The sequence below is a fragment of the Delphinapterus leucas genome, chromosome 10, assembly GCF_059928025.1.
Source record: "Delphinapterus leucas isolate spDelLeu-1000000601 "Yukka" chromosome 10, BTC_Dleu_Yukka2, whole genome shotgun sequence".
Classification (NCBI taxonomy): Eukaryota; Metazoa; Chordata; class Mammalia; order Artiodactyla; family Monodontidae; genus Delphinapterus; species Delphinapterus leucas.
Genome location: NC_143138.1, coordinates 8320159 through 8338009, shown reverse-complemented (window position 1 = coordinate 8338009; position 17851 = coordinate 8320159). Strand labels below are relative to the sequence as shown.

Genomic DNA, 17851 nt, shown 5'->3' with positions numbered 1-17851 from the left:
CTAGTCACTCATTAGGACCTTTTTAAAAAAATAATAAGTATATTTCTAATTTTAATTCTTTGAATATATACTGTAAAATACATATGTCTTAAAGTCTGAGTTCAACATTTGGTCCATCTTAGAATCAGGTTTTTTTTTTACTTCTTTTATTGTCTACTGTGAATTACACAATCCTGATTTTTGCTTATTTGTGTTTTTGGACATCTAGTGATTTCTGACTGACTGCTGGACATTGTGAATTGTGCACCATAGAACTCGAGATCAGCACTGTTCAATAGAACTTCCTGCATTGAGGAAAATACTCTATGTCTGCACCATGCAATGTGGTAACAGCTATTAAACCCTTGAACATGACTGAGGAACTGAATTTTAAATTTCATTAAATTTTTGTTAATTTAAATACTCACATATTTAACCCCAGAACTGCTCAACCTTTATTACATTTGTTTCAGTCTCAATCCCGTAACAGCTGATATGTGGTAAGGCTTGGATGGTTCTGCCTGGCACGTGCACAGTCCAGCCCTCAGCCATGGGCTCATGAGGGACCGCCCCACACATCTACATAGACTTTTAAGGCTTTCTTTCTGCACAGATCCCAGCCATTTCATTTGCCTTGAACCCTGATCCCTGCCTTTTCAGCTCCACAGGACTACTGTGCTCTGCGCAAATTCAGATCTCCAGGCACAGAGCTGGACAGCAGTGGGGGTCCCCTCAAGCTCCCCTCTCCCAAGCACTGAAGTCTTGTGCTGGTTATTTTCCATCACCTGAAAAGTATCTTACCATGCTTATCTTGTCCAGTTTCCTATATTTACAGGGGATGAGCTAGTTTGGGACCAGTTACTCCATCACAGTCATCAGCCCAAGGAGTTTCCTTTTAAGTAACAATTCGAAGAAGATGAGGAATATTTGGGGGAAGAGAATTTCAGAGAGGAAACTTCAGTGGAAAGGGCTGTGAGGCAGTAGCGTGCCTGACTTGTTAGTAGAACAGCATAGAAGCCACACGGCTGGAGAATGTGAGCAAAGGAGAGAGAGTAGGAAATGAGGTCAGAGAGGTTGTGGGCAGGGGCGGAGTGGTGGTGGAAACAGCTATTGTGTAGCTTCATAGGCCATTATAGGGACTCTGGCTTTTACTCGAGTGAAATGGAAAGGCATTGGAAACTTTGGGGGCCAAGAACTGATTTGAGTTATAACTGGATCACACTGTCTGTCGAGAAGAGACCTCTAGGACAAAAACAAGGAGCTGAATTAGAAGGCCATGAAATAACTGGTTGACAGAACTTTCAAATTAATTAAACCTCTATATTATACAAATTTGATGGCTAGATTTTTATCAATTTTGTAGATTTTAGGGCTCGCTAAGAGACAGGCATCTTAGTGTCTAAGAATACATCATCTAAAGTCAAAAAGTAGCTGTGTGATTTTAGGCAAGGGGCTTAAAATGTCTCTCTTTATTTCTATAAAATGGAGATAATAATAATAATATCACATAAAGGATATTATGACAATTAAATGAGATAATTTGTGTAAAATTATTTAAATGATGCCTTATGTGTATACAGTGAGTGCTCTATAAATGTCCACTATTGCTCTCTGATAGTCTGAATGTGTGATGGTCATCTCTTCACCAATGGATACTGACTGATCTTCTCTGTCTGAGGGGCACAGACAGCCAGCTTTTATCCTCCAGGCATGTGGGCAGCTTAGGAAAGGAAGCCAGCAGGGAAACAATATCTTAAGCAACACTGAAAGAAGCAAGAGCTAAGTTTGCTCTTAGATAAGGAGGGAAAGATATTCATTAAGACAGGGCAGGTTTTGGAAGACTCCTGGGGTGTAGTCAGACACTGAAGGATGAATGAGATACAGATACTTTTTGAAAAAGAAGGAAATTTATATCCTGCACATGGGCTGCTTGGCCTGTTCAAAAATCACAGACCCACTAGGGATGATGTTCTGTGCAAATATGGCTTGTGAAGATCATCTGAATTTGTGGCCACGGCTAATGTTTAAACAGCTTCTTAGATTCAAGGTGAAAATTAATGAGTTGCACGTAGCCATTAGTTCCTTAAGCTCACATCAGAATCAACCATATGAAGTAGCATGTAGTTATTTATATTACAGCTGAATGGCTTTATTAGCTTATTTTGGGAAATTAGATAACGAATGCAAGTACAATCTTGTTGAACCAGAAGCATTTACCGATTGTCTCTGTGAAAATGTAAGAAAGATTCAAGAAATGCAAGCAGAGAGAAGTCAGGTGAGTCCTGAAATCCCAGTGCAGTAGCATTTGGGAAGTGAATGATGGCCCCATGAGCCACAGGAAGGTAATGGATACATTACTCAAAGGTTTTGATTAACGCATGTGGTCTCACATTTCATCTGGCCCAACATGTAACTAATTGGTCATTTCTAGCAGAGCCCATGGGAGAAGAAAAACTTGTTGAAACAAGATCTAGTGAGCCAAGATGGGCTAGTAGCACACCAGACATAAGCTGCTGTGCTTTGGAGATACGTGCATAAAACATGAGGAAAGCCAGCTTTCATGGGGTTTAAAGCTTATCGAACAACCTCTGGTGACAAAGAAAGTATCCATCTCTTTAACGGCATAAGAACCGTGGCAGGCTCAGCCCTGTCCAGACTGCAAAGAGAACTTTGGGAATGCTTTCTGTTTGTTTTAAGAAAAACCAGCCGAGAAGTTATTAAGAACAGGCAGAACATATCTGTCAAAGAAAGACAATGCAGTCCTCAAAAAGGGTGAGGCATGTTTGTGTATTTTAATAGAGAATTATCTCCAACATTGGAAACTCAGCGATCAAATCAAGGTACAGACAGAATGATGTTTAGAGTATATGATCATTAATGTAAAAAATGCAATATACATACGCACAGACATAAAAGGTGTTGCCTCTGAGGTGGGGAGTTGAGTAGCTGAGAGTAAGCAGGGGACTTATTTATCCTTTTACCTCTTGAATTTATTTCTATATGTACTTAAATTCAGATACGTTGTTTTTCTCAGTTGAAAATATTTAAAAGTTTAGGAAAAAAAATAAATAACACCCATAATGAAATTTTCAAAAGAGTAGAATAGGTCTTTCCCTTTCCCATTTGCGAAGTGAGCCATAATCATGCTGGACACTGGGACCAAAACGAGCGTTCGTGGAGATTTAGGATAAAGTGCTCCTCTCTGATATTTCACTCAAGGGTCCCTGAGTGTATTCGTTTGCTAGGATTGCTGTAAAAAAAAAAGTACCGTAAGCTGAGTGGCTTAAACAACAGAAATTTATGTCCCACAGTTCTGGAGGCTTAAAGTCTGACATCAAGGTGTCAGCAGTTTGGTTCCTACTGAGAGCTCTGAGGAAAATCTATGCCTCTCCCCTGACTTCTAGTGGTCTTCTGAAAATTCTTGGCATTTCTTGGCTTGTAGAAGCATCACCCCCATCTCTGCCTTCATTTTCATATGGTGTTCTCCTTCTGTGTGTGTGTGTGTGTCTGTCTGTCTGTCTGTCCAAATTTCCCCCTTCTGTAAGGACAATAGTCATATTGGATCAGGGGGCCCACCCTAACAACCTCATTTTAACTCAACTAATTACATCTGCAACAACCTGATTTCCAAATAAGGTCACATTCTGAGGCACTAGGAGTTAGGACTTCAACATATGAATTTAAGGGGGACACAATTCAACCCATAACACCAAGTAACATTCACTTATCCAGAGTTACCTTGCTACAAAGGGGAAGTATATTGAAGTGTGTTTATAAAGCACAGCTAATGGGATGCATCTCATGTCCCAAGTGTATAAAGTAGATAAATGCTGGCATAGTTGAATATCTTAAAATTTTCGAGTGCATTACCATCCTCTGAGGAAAGAGAGGCCCTAAACTTGGTCAATGAAGAATTAACAGTTTCTACAGTCACAGCAATAAATCAGTAGAATTGATTCCCTCAGCCCCCTCCTCCTGTCAACGCCAGCTCAGGGTATAGCCTTTCACTAATGTCTATTAAGCACCTCCCCAGTGCCTGACACTGCTCTGGGAGCTGAGCACAGAGTAGGACAGAGCATCCGCCTTCCCTTCAGGTGGAGAAAAGAGACACACAAAGTAGTAATTACGTGATGTTGTAAGTGCTCATACAGAGATATGAACAGGAAAAGAGTACCCCTAACTGCAGGCAAGGAAGACTTCCTGTGAGAGGTGACGCTGGGGTTGACTTTTTTTTTTTTAATTTATTTTTGGCTGCGTTGGGTCTTCGTTGCTGTGCGCGGGCTTTCTCTAGTTGCGGCGAGCGGGGGCTACTCTTCGTTGAGGTGTGTGGGCTTCTTATCGCAGTGGCTTCTCTTCTTGCGGAGCACGGGCTCTAGGCATGCGGGCTTCAGTAGTTGTGGCTCGTGGGCTCTAGAGCGCAGGCTCAGTAGTTGTAGCACATGGGCTTAGTTGCTCCTCGGCACGTGGGATCTTCCCGGACCAGGGCTCAAACCCGTGTCGCCTGCATTGGCAGGCGGATTCTTAACCACTGCGCCACCAAGGAAGTCCCTGGGGTTGACTCTTGAGGGTGGAATCAGAGATAAATGTGGTACATGAAGACAGGGAGAGGCAAGAAGTAGGAGAAGGGGGTCCCAGGGGATGCTGTGTTCAAAGAAAGAGAGACCCAGACAGCCTTCCAGTGACCTGGGATGGGCACATAAGAGTTGGCGTTGAACCTCAGGTGCTGACGAGCGTCTGAAGCATTTTGAGCTTCATCCGGAGGGTTTTGGACTCTGCCTTATTCTATAGGAAACCCTGGAGGATTTAGGGGAGCTACTTGGTCAGATTTCCTTTACAGGAAGACCTTTCTGAGAGAGAGTGAATAAAGATGGGACAGATTAAAGAGAGGGTGACATACAAGGAGATTTTTGTAGGTGAGGGGGGAAAATGAGCAATAAACTATGGCGGTGATGACAGGACTAGAGGAGATAGGAAATAATTGTTTTCTCTTAGTTGCATGCATTCATTTCATTTTCTTAAAATTCTGTATTACTTTTCAGATTGTAAAAAATTGGAAAAAAATTTTCAATGTCTGTGGAATAAAACAAAATGATCCTTAATTGCACTCCGGGAATAAGTGTTATTAGTTTTGTGTGGCTCCTATTTCTTTTCAAAATCATATATATGAACATATGTAGTCATTTACTCAAAAGCTATTTTTGTAAGCCGATCTCTCCACTGCATATATCACATTTCCCTATTCCATTAAGCGACTTTGTACAACTTGATTTTAATTGATGTGCCCTATTTCTTTAGCCAATCTAGGGGACAGATTTGAAAACTATTAAAGGATTATAAATAGTATGAAGAGGTGACTGATGAGCTGATGAGGTATGTGGAAAAGGGAGAAAACCAGGAAACCCCAACTTCCGAGCTGAAGCCTCTCGCCCTACAGTTGTCTTCCTGTTTAGGCCTGAACTGGAGGAATGGTCAGAGGAAAAAGACACCCAGAAGGATCCGTGAATACATGTTCTAGTCAATCTCAACAATAGTGAAAATAACCACTCCTCGGGGCATGCAGACACAGCCCCGTGTTCAGAAACGGCCAGAGCATTCATTAAAATAGATTAAATGGCTGCTCTGAAATCCTCCAAGGATATGGTAGATAAAACAAATGCACTCCTAAACACAGCTGCGGGCCGCCCAAATCCCAGCTGCACCTGGTGAGCCACCTCAGGGAGAAGCAAGCTGAGACAGCCTTCTCTGCCAGGAGGCCAAGCCTCTCCAGGCACTGCGGCCCTGCCCAGCCTCTGCACCTGTCACTCACCTGACATCTTCCCCGCATCCTGGGAGGGCGCGCTTGTCCTGGCACTCCCTTTCTGCAGCGACAGGGAGAGGAGATGGAGCGGCTGTTGTTTCCGAGAGGGGCCGCAATCCCTGAGAGGCACAATAAGTCCAGTGGAGGCGAATAATAAAGCTTATTCATTTCCAAAGAAATGAAAAGGGGAGGTACTGGCAAACAGACTAACTAATCAGGCGCTCAGGTTAAGTGCAGCTTGGTTTCCATGGTCTGACGCAACTCCTACACTTCTGAGCTTCTTTAGAAAAGGTTTATGGTTGAAATATAACTTGTGTCTTTTGACCAGTCAGGAACTGAAAGACATTCCTCTTTTAATCTTATGAATGGAAAGTAATAAATTTCAGTGGCTTTCTTCTTTATGTTCATGGACCAAGCCTCAGAACAAAATAGAAATAATCTCTTCTCTTGTGCCTGAGGTAGACTTTCAAAAGCAAAGGACTTTCCTTCCTCCTTCCCTCCCTCCCTCCCTTCCTTCCTTCCTACCTTCCTTTCTTCCCTCCTTCCTTTTTCTTTTTCTGAAGTGTATGAACTATTCCTGTTCTTACTTTAAGGGAAACTGCGGGGTTTAGAGTATATCTTTATGTGGAGCTGATAGGAAGGTGCTCTCATATCAGCATTTATTGCTCTATTGCTCTGCTCTTAGCAGTTATTCTGCCAAAGAGAAAATATAGGATGCACCTTTGTCAAGAAGCTCTCCATCATTTGCAGTTCACTGAAACTCACTCATTCCCTCATTAAGCATTTATGGACCTGCTGCTACTTTTGTGCCTGGCATCATGCTAGGCATTCAGGAAGTGGGGATGGCTGCAACATAGCAGCCAGTCCCAGCCTCAGGAATCTCACAGTTGAGTTAGGAGGTAATTTCAATAGGATGTGATGGGGGCTATAATGAAGTGAAGCACAGGGTGCAAAGGAGAATCTGTTGATGGTTCAAGGGTCGTTGAGCTTGGTTTTGCAGGGAAGATGCCTATGACTGTGAGGGAAGAGCACGTGCAGGGGTGTGGGGTTACAAGAGAATGTGAAGCATTTGGAGAACTGGAAGTACCTCAGTGAGATGGGAGCAAAGACGAGAGGTATAGGTACTCCCCAGGAGACCCCTGGCCCCATCCTGCAGGTAATGGAGAGCCTCCGATAAGGATTTTAAGAAGAGGCATGATATGGTCAAATGTGCACTCAGTAAAGTGTTTCTTTGGACCTTTGTTCACTGCACCACTATATATGAGTGTCATCGTCTTATTAAACTAAAAGCTGAAATTCCCATTGGAAACCCTACCCTACAGTTCTTGTAATGGAAACATGAAGGTAACTCAGGACTTACAACCCTGGGTTGAAAAAAGATCAAGGACATTTCATAGATCTTACTGCTTTACTTTTTCTCTTAGGGCAAAGCACACATAAAAAAGACCCTCAGATGTTGCTCACTGCTACCAAGATTTTCTGTTTTAATCTTACATCTTTCATCCTAAATGCTCGTGAAAGACATGTTGCTTTTTGTTCAAACTTGGGCCAGTGACAAACCTTTTCAAGTTTGTTGACCCAATAATCAGCCATTGCACTCAAAGACTTAGAGTGGATCAGTTTAAAAACAGCTGTCAGTGCCTCTGAACTACAGCTCCCAACCCCATATGCCTGGGCTTGCTGCTGCCACAGGGAAGCTCCCACTTCTTCCCAGGGGGGTACTGTGTTTCTCAGCCTGTTTTAGCACTAACATGTAAAAGCTTCTTGTGTCAAACATGGGTAAATGGCAAACTCACTTAGGAGATTAGCTCACCTCTATTCCACAGCGGGAGTGGCCAAATGAGATAAACCCCAAAGACTTATGGCAAGACGGATCTAGTGTCCCATTTTGGAGAACGGCACAGGGGTCCTTATGGGAAGGAGATGGAGCCCCTCTCTGTGCTTATCTCAAGAGATTAGCTTTAAACACCGTAGTTTTCTCCAGTCAAGAATTCATTATGGAACTGTCATTTTCTATTTAAACATCTTTGAGCTCTTTATTTCTGCAGCCCTTGGCATTGAGATAAAAGGCTCTTAAATCACTCCTCCCCCCCACCAACTACTACACTGTATTAATAATTGCCATAGAATGAATGTTTGTCCCCCACCCCCCATTCACATATTGAAACCTAATCCTCAACGTGATGGTATTAGGAAGTGTGCCTTTGAGAGGTGATTAGGTCATGAGGGTAGAGCCCTCATGCATAGGATTAGTGCTCCTTTAAGAGACCCCAGAGAGCCCCCTTGTTCCTTATGCCACATGAGGACACAGCAAGAAGATGGCTGTCTAGGAAACAGGAAGCGGGCTCTCAGCAGATAACAAATCTCCTGATGCCTTGATCTTGGAATTTCCAGCCTCCAGGGCTATGAGAAATAAATGTCTGTTTATAAGCCACCCAGTCTATGGTGTTTTTTTTATAGCAGCCTGAACAGACTAAGACAGAAACTGCTACTGAGAAGTGGGGTGTGGCTGTAACAAATACTGTAAAACATGGAGGCATTGGGTAGTGAGGATAATGGGTAGGGGCTGGAAGAATTTTTAGTATGCTAGAAAAATCCTACATTGAGATAAATGGACCGTTAAGGGTGATTCTGGTAAGAGCTCAGAAAGCAAAGAGAACTGTATAGACAGCCTCAGTCTTCTTAGAGAATACCTAAGTAATCATGAAAAGAATGTTGGTAGAAGTATGGACAGAAAAGCCATGCTGAGAGGTCTCAGAGGAAAATGAGGAACACGTTATTGGAAACTGGAGGAAAGGCCATCCTTGTAATAAACTGGCAAAGGACTTGGCTGAATTGTGAGTGATGAAATTGGATATGTAGCTGAAGCTATTTCTAAGAAAAGTGCAGAAGGTATACAGCTTGGCTCTTCCCAACCGCTTATAGCAAAATTTGAGGGGAGAGAAAAAACTTAAAGATGGAATTAAGCAAAAAGGAAGCAGAACTTCAAGATTTGGAAGATTCTCAGCCTGTCCATATGGCAGAAAATGAGAACGTGAAGAGTATGGCCAAGCGACTATTTTCTAAGGAGCTGAATATGACTCAGCCGTCTCAAGCCAAGTGTTGTTCTTCAAGACTATGGAAGAATGACCCTGAAGCCAATTCAGAGGCCATCACACACCACTCCTATCACAGGCCAGAGTGCAAGGGCCTAGGGAGCAGAGTGATTTCAAAGGGTGGGACCACCTTTCTGGGTCAGGCGAGGCAAGATGCCCCCTCAGTGCTTCAGGTGTGGGTCCCTGCAGGGAGGTCCCCCAGCTTGGGCTGCATCTAGTGGAACCATGGCATGGATAGGGTCCCCTGGGAGAGCCACAAGGCCCCAGAAGAGAACCACGGTGCGGCAGAGCCCTAGCAGAGAGCCACTAAGGGGCTGTCCCACTGACACATGGGGTGACATTGCCACCCCAGTGGGCCTGGAAGGGAGAACACTAAGCCAAAAAGGAGTGTTCTCAAGCCTTGAGTTTTAATGCTGTTTATCCTGTTAGGTTTTGGACTAACTTGGAACCTGACATCCCTTTCTTCGTTCCTGTTTCTCCATAGGAATGGGAAGGTCTATCCTATGTCTGTCCTACCTTTGTATTTTAGAAGCACATAGCTTGTCTGGTTTCAGGGATTCACAGCTGGAGAGGAATGTGCCACGGGTTGACCTTGAATCTTGCCAATATCTGATTTAGATGGTATTTAGATGAGACCTTGGACTTTAGACTTTTGAACTGCTGCTGAAAGAAATTAAGACTTTGAGAGCTATTGGGATGGAATCAAGGCATTTTGTATGCAAAAAGAATATGAATTTCAGGGGGACAGGGACAGAATGCTGTAGGCTGAGTGTTTGTGTCCCCACAACATTCATATATTGAAACCTAATCCCCAATGTGATGGTGTTGGGAGGTAGGGCCTTTGGAAAGTTGTTAGGTCATGAGAGCGGAGCCCTCATGCATGTGATTAACGCCCTTGTAAAATAGAGCCCAGAGAGCTCTCTTGTCCCTTCCTCCATGTAAGGACATGCGTATAGGATGTCTATAAACCAAGAAGTGAGCCCTCAGACACCAGATCTGCTGGAGCCTTGATCTTGGACTTCCCAGCATCTGGAACTATGAGAAATAAATTTCTGCTGCTTATAAACACCCAGTCCATGGTATTTTTTTTTATAGTAATCTGAATGGACTAAGACAGAAATACTTCCTTTTACTGTCCTAAATTTACCTACCTTCCCCTCTGCTCCCCCTCACCCCTGCCATGTTCAGACAAACTAGCGATTTGTGAAAAAGTCAAAGTTCGCAATTCTGTCTTCTCTCATCACGTATCTCTCTCACCTTGTGTCTTTCTTGACAGAAGAATTCTCATCTTTTTAGCTCTCCTTATATCACAGTTTCCAGTCCCTGTCATAATTTTGGTGGACTTACTCTTTCTGTTCAATCTCCATTGTTCCCCTGGGGAATGACCAAAATCGATGCCACCAGGACCTCCGGTTTGAGCCCTTTAGAACATTTAAGGAGAGAGGATTTGTGTTTGGTTTGGTTTAGTTATATTCTTTCCCCATCTCAAGAAACACAGGTAGATGTAGCTTACCAAGTGAGGTAGGTGATGTCCTTCTCTAGAAAATTGTATAGTTGAGTACACAATATTTCATTGAGGAAAATTTGTACAATAAGCTAGCTATTCAATGGATTACAAAGACTATACGCCCTACAACTAAGACCCTAAAGCAGAGCTAGATTAAGAAGGAGGCACTTACGTGCTTAGGGCACCAGCAGAAATCACAGCCATATAGCTTTAACGAGGTTATCCAAAATTTCATAATCAGATCAAAGGGAAACACCATTTTGTGTTTTATTACTGCTTTTATTTGGGCTACATAAGGGAGGGAGTCCCATAATATCTTAGTGGTTGGAGACTTGGCCTAAAAGCCAAAGGCAGGCGGAGAAGGAGCTGGAAACAGGTTCGCCTTTGTGACACACTTGGTCTCTTCTGCCTCCCTTTGGCTCTAGTCTTCACAGAACGTATATCTGAGTGGGAATTGTGAGCGCAGTGGTTCTGCTTCCGGTTTCTCTTCCACGGGTTCCCCCCATCCCCGCCAACCCTGTTCCAGTTTCCCTGGCATCCTCTTCCTCCAGTTCCACAGATCAACCCTATTACACTATTTTACATAAGGGACTTGAGCATCCGCGGATTTCAGTATTTGTGGAGGATCCTAGAACCCACGCCCAGCGGATACTAAGGGACGACTGTATTTGGCTTCTGTTCTCAGCAGAGTTTATGTGATGAAAGTAGGCACAGGTGGCCTTTGCTACCTCTAGCACATGTCACCACCACCACCATGCCGCCCCCAAGCCCCCCATCTCATGGTGTCCTCTCCTTCACTTCAGGGCCCCCCAAACATTTTTCAGATCCATGAGTCATATTAAATTAGCATTGGTTGTTGATAAATTAAAGGTCGTCTCCCTCCCAGGGTAATATACCAATATGGGTCAAAGTCTTAGCTAAAGAAGGAGTGTCTAGCTGTGGAATTCTAATTATAAGCTGGTGGAGTAGATGACCCGCCAGGGCAGGCTATTCCACTGCTTCTAAGCTCCCATTATATGGACCTGCATTGTCCAAAACAGTAGCCACTAGCTGAATGGGATGACTAACATATAACTAATTAAAAGTAAATAAAATAAAAAATTTGGTTCCTTAGTCACACTGACCACATTTCAAGTGCTAAAGAGCCTCATGTGTCTCCCAGCTAATGTACTGGACAGCACAAATACTAAACATCTCCATTATCACAGAAAGTTCCATCAGACAGTGCAAATTTAGATAATTACTCTCTTGGCCTATGCAGAGGTGGTCTACCCTTACCCCAGTGCAGGGTTTCTCAGTGTTGGCACTACTGACGCTTTGGACTGCATCCTTCTTTGTTGAGGGGGATTGTCTCGTGCATGGTAGGATGTTTGGAAGCATATCTGGCATCCATCCCCTACGGGCTGGTAACAGCTGTGATCATCAGAAATGTCTCTAGGGACCTCCCCGGCGGTCCAGTGGTTCAGAAATGTCTCTAGGGACCTCCCTGGCGGTCCAGTGGTTAAGACTCCATACTTCCATTGCAGGGGGCACGGGTTCGATCTCTGGTTGCAGAACTAAGATCCCACATGCCGCGTAGCGCGGCCCCCCCCCAAAAAATATCTCTAGACATTACCAAATGTCCCTCCACAGGACTAAACTGCTCCCAGTTGAGAACCACCACAGTAAAGCTGGATGATACTTTAGGGGTCATAGAGGACATCTGTAAGCACACTTGTGAGCAAGATAGGCCCAGGGAGTTGTGAGCGCTTAGAGGACAGGGACTCTGCAGGGGGCAAGCCGTGCACATTTCACATGCTCTTGAAACGTTACAGATGAGAAGAATTTCAGAGCGACGTTTATAGCCCAGAAAGATATTCTTCCCCTGGTCTTGAGAATTCCCTTGATGCTAAATTGTCATGTATGTCAAAGCTCTACAGAGCTGCAGGGTGGGCCGTAAATCAAAGGAAGGCAGAGAAGAGGCCCAGGGGGCAGACTGTGCGGATAAACTTATCCCAGCACGGGTGAACGGGGCTGTCCCCACTTCGGTCTGAGATTTCCAGCCTGGCGTGCTAAGCCCCCTGTTCCCAAAGTGGCCGTTCATGTGCTAACTGGTCATAACTGCGTCATCAGCAGCTTGTCAGCTGTAAATTCTCGTCCCAGGCCGGGTCTCTCTTCCCAGGACCAAAGTCATGAAGATGTTTGCCCTCGCACAGGCCTTTGACATGTGCTAGGCCACATTTGTATATTTGTCTGAGGGCCCTCTCCAGAGCTTAGTGCTTCCCTCTGACCCAGGCCAGCCTTTATGTGCTGTGCATTCCTCCTGACCATGACGTCATGCTTGTACCTCGCCACTGGAGATTGAATCCAAAGACCGGAGGACTTAAAAGTCTTAAACAAGCAAATGTTTTCCATTATTTAAGATGTTAAGGAAGGCAAATTCTGAAATATTTATGGCCACGGTCTCCTTTGTGGGTCGTCAATGACTTCTTCCCTTTCAGGAGGCATCTTATGGAGAGGGAGCCCTGGCCTTCTCCCCCCTGGGGCCACTAACTCACAGAAAAGCTGAGTCAACCATTCCATGGGAAGACTGGTGAAAAGTTTATTCGCCACACACTTCTAGCTGAAATGAATGAAACCAAACCCGGGAGAAGTCCAAGTTTACCATAGAAGGCAAAGCAGAGACCAAGGACCACCCTGTTTCCTGCAGACATGCATTTTAGATTTAGCTCGAGTTGTTTTTCTGTTTTCAGGGACGATGTCAATCATCTCATAAGTAAATGAAGACAATGATTCAACAGTTCTGTAAACATTGAGAGAAAAAAGAAACCGCCCCACAAAATGCTTTGTGTACTTCAGACTAGGGTGGGGTTGAGTTACACGGTGCCTTCTGGTGTCACCTCTGCTCTTTCCTTTTATTCAGGGCCTGTGAGAACTAAGCAGCTCCATCTGGAAGTTCTGCCCAGTGCTCTGGCACCATAGCAAGCCGTCCAGTGTGATGTGAGCCCTCTTCAGAGGGTCTAAATTATTCTCTACAGGTAAGACTGAAAAGCCCATTCTTTTATTCAGTGTTTCTCGGTGGGGATGCTTTTAACAACTGGGGTGGGATGACTCTTCGCTATGCGAGTGTCTCTGGCTTATAGCAGGGCATTTAGCATCTCCAACTTCTAGGCACAAAATGCTAGTGGTGTCTACCTTCCGTCATTGTCACAACCAGCCATCCCCTAGCACTCATTTCCCAATAGCACTTGGTGGGCAGCACTGCCCCCCACTGAGCACATTGCAAGTGTACTGCTGTAGAATCTAGAATGTTTGCACTACCCGTGGAGTATTTAGGTAGCCAACTTGCCCTTTATTTATTTTGCCAGCTGGTTCTGCAGCCCTCAGGTCTGAGACCCACTTTGCCCCATCTGCAGAGGGGTTTTGACCATTGCATTTCTACCCCTAGAGTGAGATAGTATGGGGTGGGGGTGGGACAGACAGGAGAAGAGAATGACCAGCTGCTCAGTTATTCCATTCCTGATCCCTGCTGATCGCCTAAGGTTGTAAATACACTCTAGGAGAACTCTCCTAGGCGTGGAGCAAGAGGCCTTAAGTTGGCAGGAAACATGAGGAAAACATGGAGATTGAAGTTAAAGAGGAGGTCCTTCATGGAAAAAGGCTGGGAAGATTGTAGGTTGTCTCTTTCGTGAAAAGAAGTTGAGGCTCAGAGATGCTAAGTGACTTGCTAAAGGTTAGACAGCTAGTGTCCTGGAACTATGGTGACCATGCCATACCAGGACAGTCCCCACTAGTCCTGTTGTTCCAGCAGAATTATCAGCATTAATCTCTCTCAGCCTCAAAGGAGTCCCAATTTGGATAATAAATTTTATGATCACCCTACCTAAAACCCAAGTCTCTCTAACCATCAGTTCATCACTTTTCCCACTATACAACCCTTCCTCTTTCTCGTTTTTTTGTGGTTCTCAAAACTTTTTCTCCTATTTGAGTCCATTTCTCATGTTTTCATAACTTCGTCATCCTCAAAGTTTGGGGGACTATAAATGACAACTCCAAGTCCAGATTGCCTGAACTATGGGGCCGTTGGTTCCTAAGTGGACGAGGAAGCAAGACACTCCAGAAACAGGATCACTTGGGCCGCAGGCAAGTCCTCAGCCTTGACCAAGCCTTAGAAAGCCACCCATGTGCCACATCCTCAGTGCCCAAGGCTGGAGGTGGGGGGTGGGGGCGAGGAATCTGGTGAACATTCGTGATTTTATTTTTAATGAATCCAAGATGAATTGAAAAGAAATGCAGTGTGAAACACCACCCATTAGGCTATGAAAGTCCACTATGCCCAGATGATTCAAGCATGGTGTTCATATTCTTTGGTAATACTTTGAAATCCTTTGTGAACAATAAAATTTAAGTATAAGCAAGAAAGTGCTTCTCATAACAAAATAAAATCCCTTTTCCTTGTCTGCCCCATGGGGCAAAAAATACCAGTGTCGTTAATTGGGTATATCAGTACCACCCTCAAGAATTTCTTTGTGTCATAAACACACAATGCTATTTTGGTAGAGTCCCCCAGCAAGCTATAATCACGAGCTGGGAGGAGGCTGGTTCTGCAGCTGTGCTTGGTTTCTTTATTGCTGTTAATTTGCAACAGAACTAAATACCTGTGTAACGAGACCTTCTGATACCAAAGCTCAGTGGACTTGGGAGAAACTGGTTAAAATGAAAATTGGTTCCATATAGAGTTGGGAGAGTAAAATGGCTTCTTTTTAAAGTAAGGAATTTTGCTATTCTGATTTTTTTTAACACCTTTATTGGAGTATAATTGCTTTACAATGGTGTGTTAGTTTCTGCTTTATAACAAAATGAATCAGCTATACCTATACATATATCCCCAGATCTCCTCCCTCTGGCGTCTTCTTCCCTCGCTCCCTATCCCACCCCTCTAGGTGGTCACAAGGCACCGAGCTGATCTCCCTGTGCTATATGGCTACTTCCCACTAGCTATCTCTTTTACATTTGGTAGTATATATAAGTCCATGCCACTCTCTCACTTCATCCCAGCTTACCCTTCCCCCTCCCCATGTCCTCAAGTCCATCCTCTACATCTCCGTCTTTTGTCCTGTCCTGCCTGTAAGTCCTTCAGAACCTTTTTTTTTTTTTTTAGATTCCTTATATATGTGTTAGCATACGGTATTTGTTTTTCTCTTTCTGACCTACTTCACTCTGTATGACAGTCTCTGAGTCCATCCATCTCACTACAAATAACTCAATTTCATTTCCTTTTATGGCTGAGTAATATTCCATTGTATATATGTGCCACATCTTTTTTATCCATTCATCTGTTGATGGACACTTAGGTTGCTTCCATGTCCTAGCTGTTCTAAATAGAGCTGCAATGAACATTGTGATACATGACTCTTTTTGAATTATGGTTTTCTCAGGGTATACGCCCAGTAGTGGGATTGCTGGGTCATATGGTAGTTCTATTTTTAGGTTTTTAAGGAACCTCCATTCTGTTCTCCATAGTGGCTGTATCAATTTACATTCCCACCAACAGTGCAAGAGCGTTCCCTTTTCTCCACACCCTCTCTAGCATTTATTGTTTGTAGATTTTTTGATGATGGCCATTCTGAGTGTGAGGTGATACCTCATTGTAGTTTTGATTTGAATTTCTCTAATGATTAGTGATGTTGAGCATCCTTTCATGTGTTTGTGGACAATCTGTATGTCTTCTTTGGAGAAATGTCTATTTAGGTCTTCTGCCCATTTTTGGACTGGGTTGTTTGTTTTTTTGTTATTGAGTTGCATGAGCTGGTTGTAAATTTTGGAGATTAATCCTTTGCCAGTTGCTTCATTTGAAAATATTTTCTCCCATTCTGAGGGTTGTCTTTTTGGCTTGTTTATGGTTTCCTTTGCTGTGCAAAAGCTTTTAAGTTTCATTAGGTCCCATTTGTTTATTTTTGTTTTTATTTCCACTTCTCTAGGAGGTGGGTCAAAAAGGATCTTGCTGTGATTTATGTCATAGAGTGTTCTGCCTATGTTTTCCTCTAAGAGTTTGATAGTTTCTGGCCTTACATTTAGGTCTTTAATCCATTTTGAGTTTATTTTTGTGTATGGTATTAGGAAGTGTTCTAGTTTCATTCCTTTACATGTAGCTGTCCAGTTTTCCCAGCACCACTTATTGAAGAGGCTGTCTTTTCTCCATTGTATATTCTTGCCTCCTTTATCAAAAATAAGGTGACCATATGTGTTTGGGTTTATCTCTGGGCTTTCTATCCTGTTCCATTGATCTATCTTTCTGTTTTTGTGCCAGTACCAGACTGCCTTGATTACTGTAGCTTTGTAGTATAGTCTGAAGTCAGGGAGCCTGATTCCTCCAGCTCCGTTTTTCTTTCTCAAGATTGCTTTGGCTTTTCGGGGTCTTTTGTGTTTCCATACAAATTGTGAAATTTTTTGTTCTAGTTCTGTGAAAAATGCCACTGGTAGTTTGATAGGGATTGCATTGAATCTGTAGATTGCTTTGGGTAGTATGGTTATTTTCACAATGTGGATTCTTCCAATCCAAGAGCATGGTATATCTCTCCATCTGTTTGTATCATCTTTAATTTCTTTCATCAGTGTCTTATAGTTTTCTGCATACAGGCCTTTTGTTTCCTTAGGTAGGTTCATTCCTAGGTATTTTATTCTTTTTGTTGCAGTGGTAAATGGGAGTGTTTCCTTAATTTCTCTTTCAGATTTTCCATCATTAGTGTATAGGAATGCAAGAGATTTCTGTGCATTAATTTTGTATCCTGCTACTTTACCAAATTCATTGATTAGCTCTAGTAGTTTTCTGGTAGCATCTTTAGGATTCTCTATGTATAGTATCATGTCATCTGCAAACAGTGACAGCTTTACTTCTTCTTTCCGATTTGGATTCCTTTTATTTCTTTTTCGTCCCTGATTGCTGTGGCTAAAACTGCCAAAACTATGTTGAATAATAGTGGTGAGAGTGCACAACCTTGTCTTGTTCCTGATCTTAGAGGAAATGGTTTCAGTTTTTCACCATTGAGAACGATGTTGACTGTGGGTTTGTCATATATGGCCTTTATTATGTTGAGTTAAGTTCCCTCTGTGCCTACTTTCTGGAGGGTTTTTATCATAAATGGGTGTTGAATTTTGTCAAAAGCTTTTTCTGCATCTACTGAGATGATCATATGGTTTTTCTCCTTCAATTTGTTAATATGGTTTATCACATTGATTGATTTCCATATATTGAAGAATCCTTGCATTCCTGGGATAAACCCCACTTGATCATGGTGTATGATCCTTTTAACGTGCTTTTGGAATCTGTTTGCTAGTATTTTGTTGAGGATTTTTGCATCTATGTTCATCAGTGATACTGGTCTTAGTTTTCTTTCTTTGTGACCTCTTTGGCTGGTTTTGGTATCAGGGTGATGGTGGCCTCGTAGAATGAGTTTGGGAGTGTTCCTCCCTCTGCTATATTTTGGAAGAGTT

The 17851-nt window shown here is 43.2% G+C and overlaps 1 protein-coding gene across 4 annotated transcripts in view; it reads left to right on the top strand.

Annotated features, from left to right (window-relative positions):
• LOC149748132 (uncharacterized) overlaps positions 1–17851 on the top strand; it is a 176460-nt gene that overhangs the window by 138807 nt on the left and 19802 nt on the right. For 3 of the 4 annotated variants that reach the window (XM_089918312.1, XM_089918313.1, XM_089918315.1), the window contains one exon: positions 209–13274. The gene's annotated coding sequence lies outside the window, so the exon portion shown is untranslated. The other variant, XM_089918310.1, reaches the window with a different exon arrangement.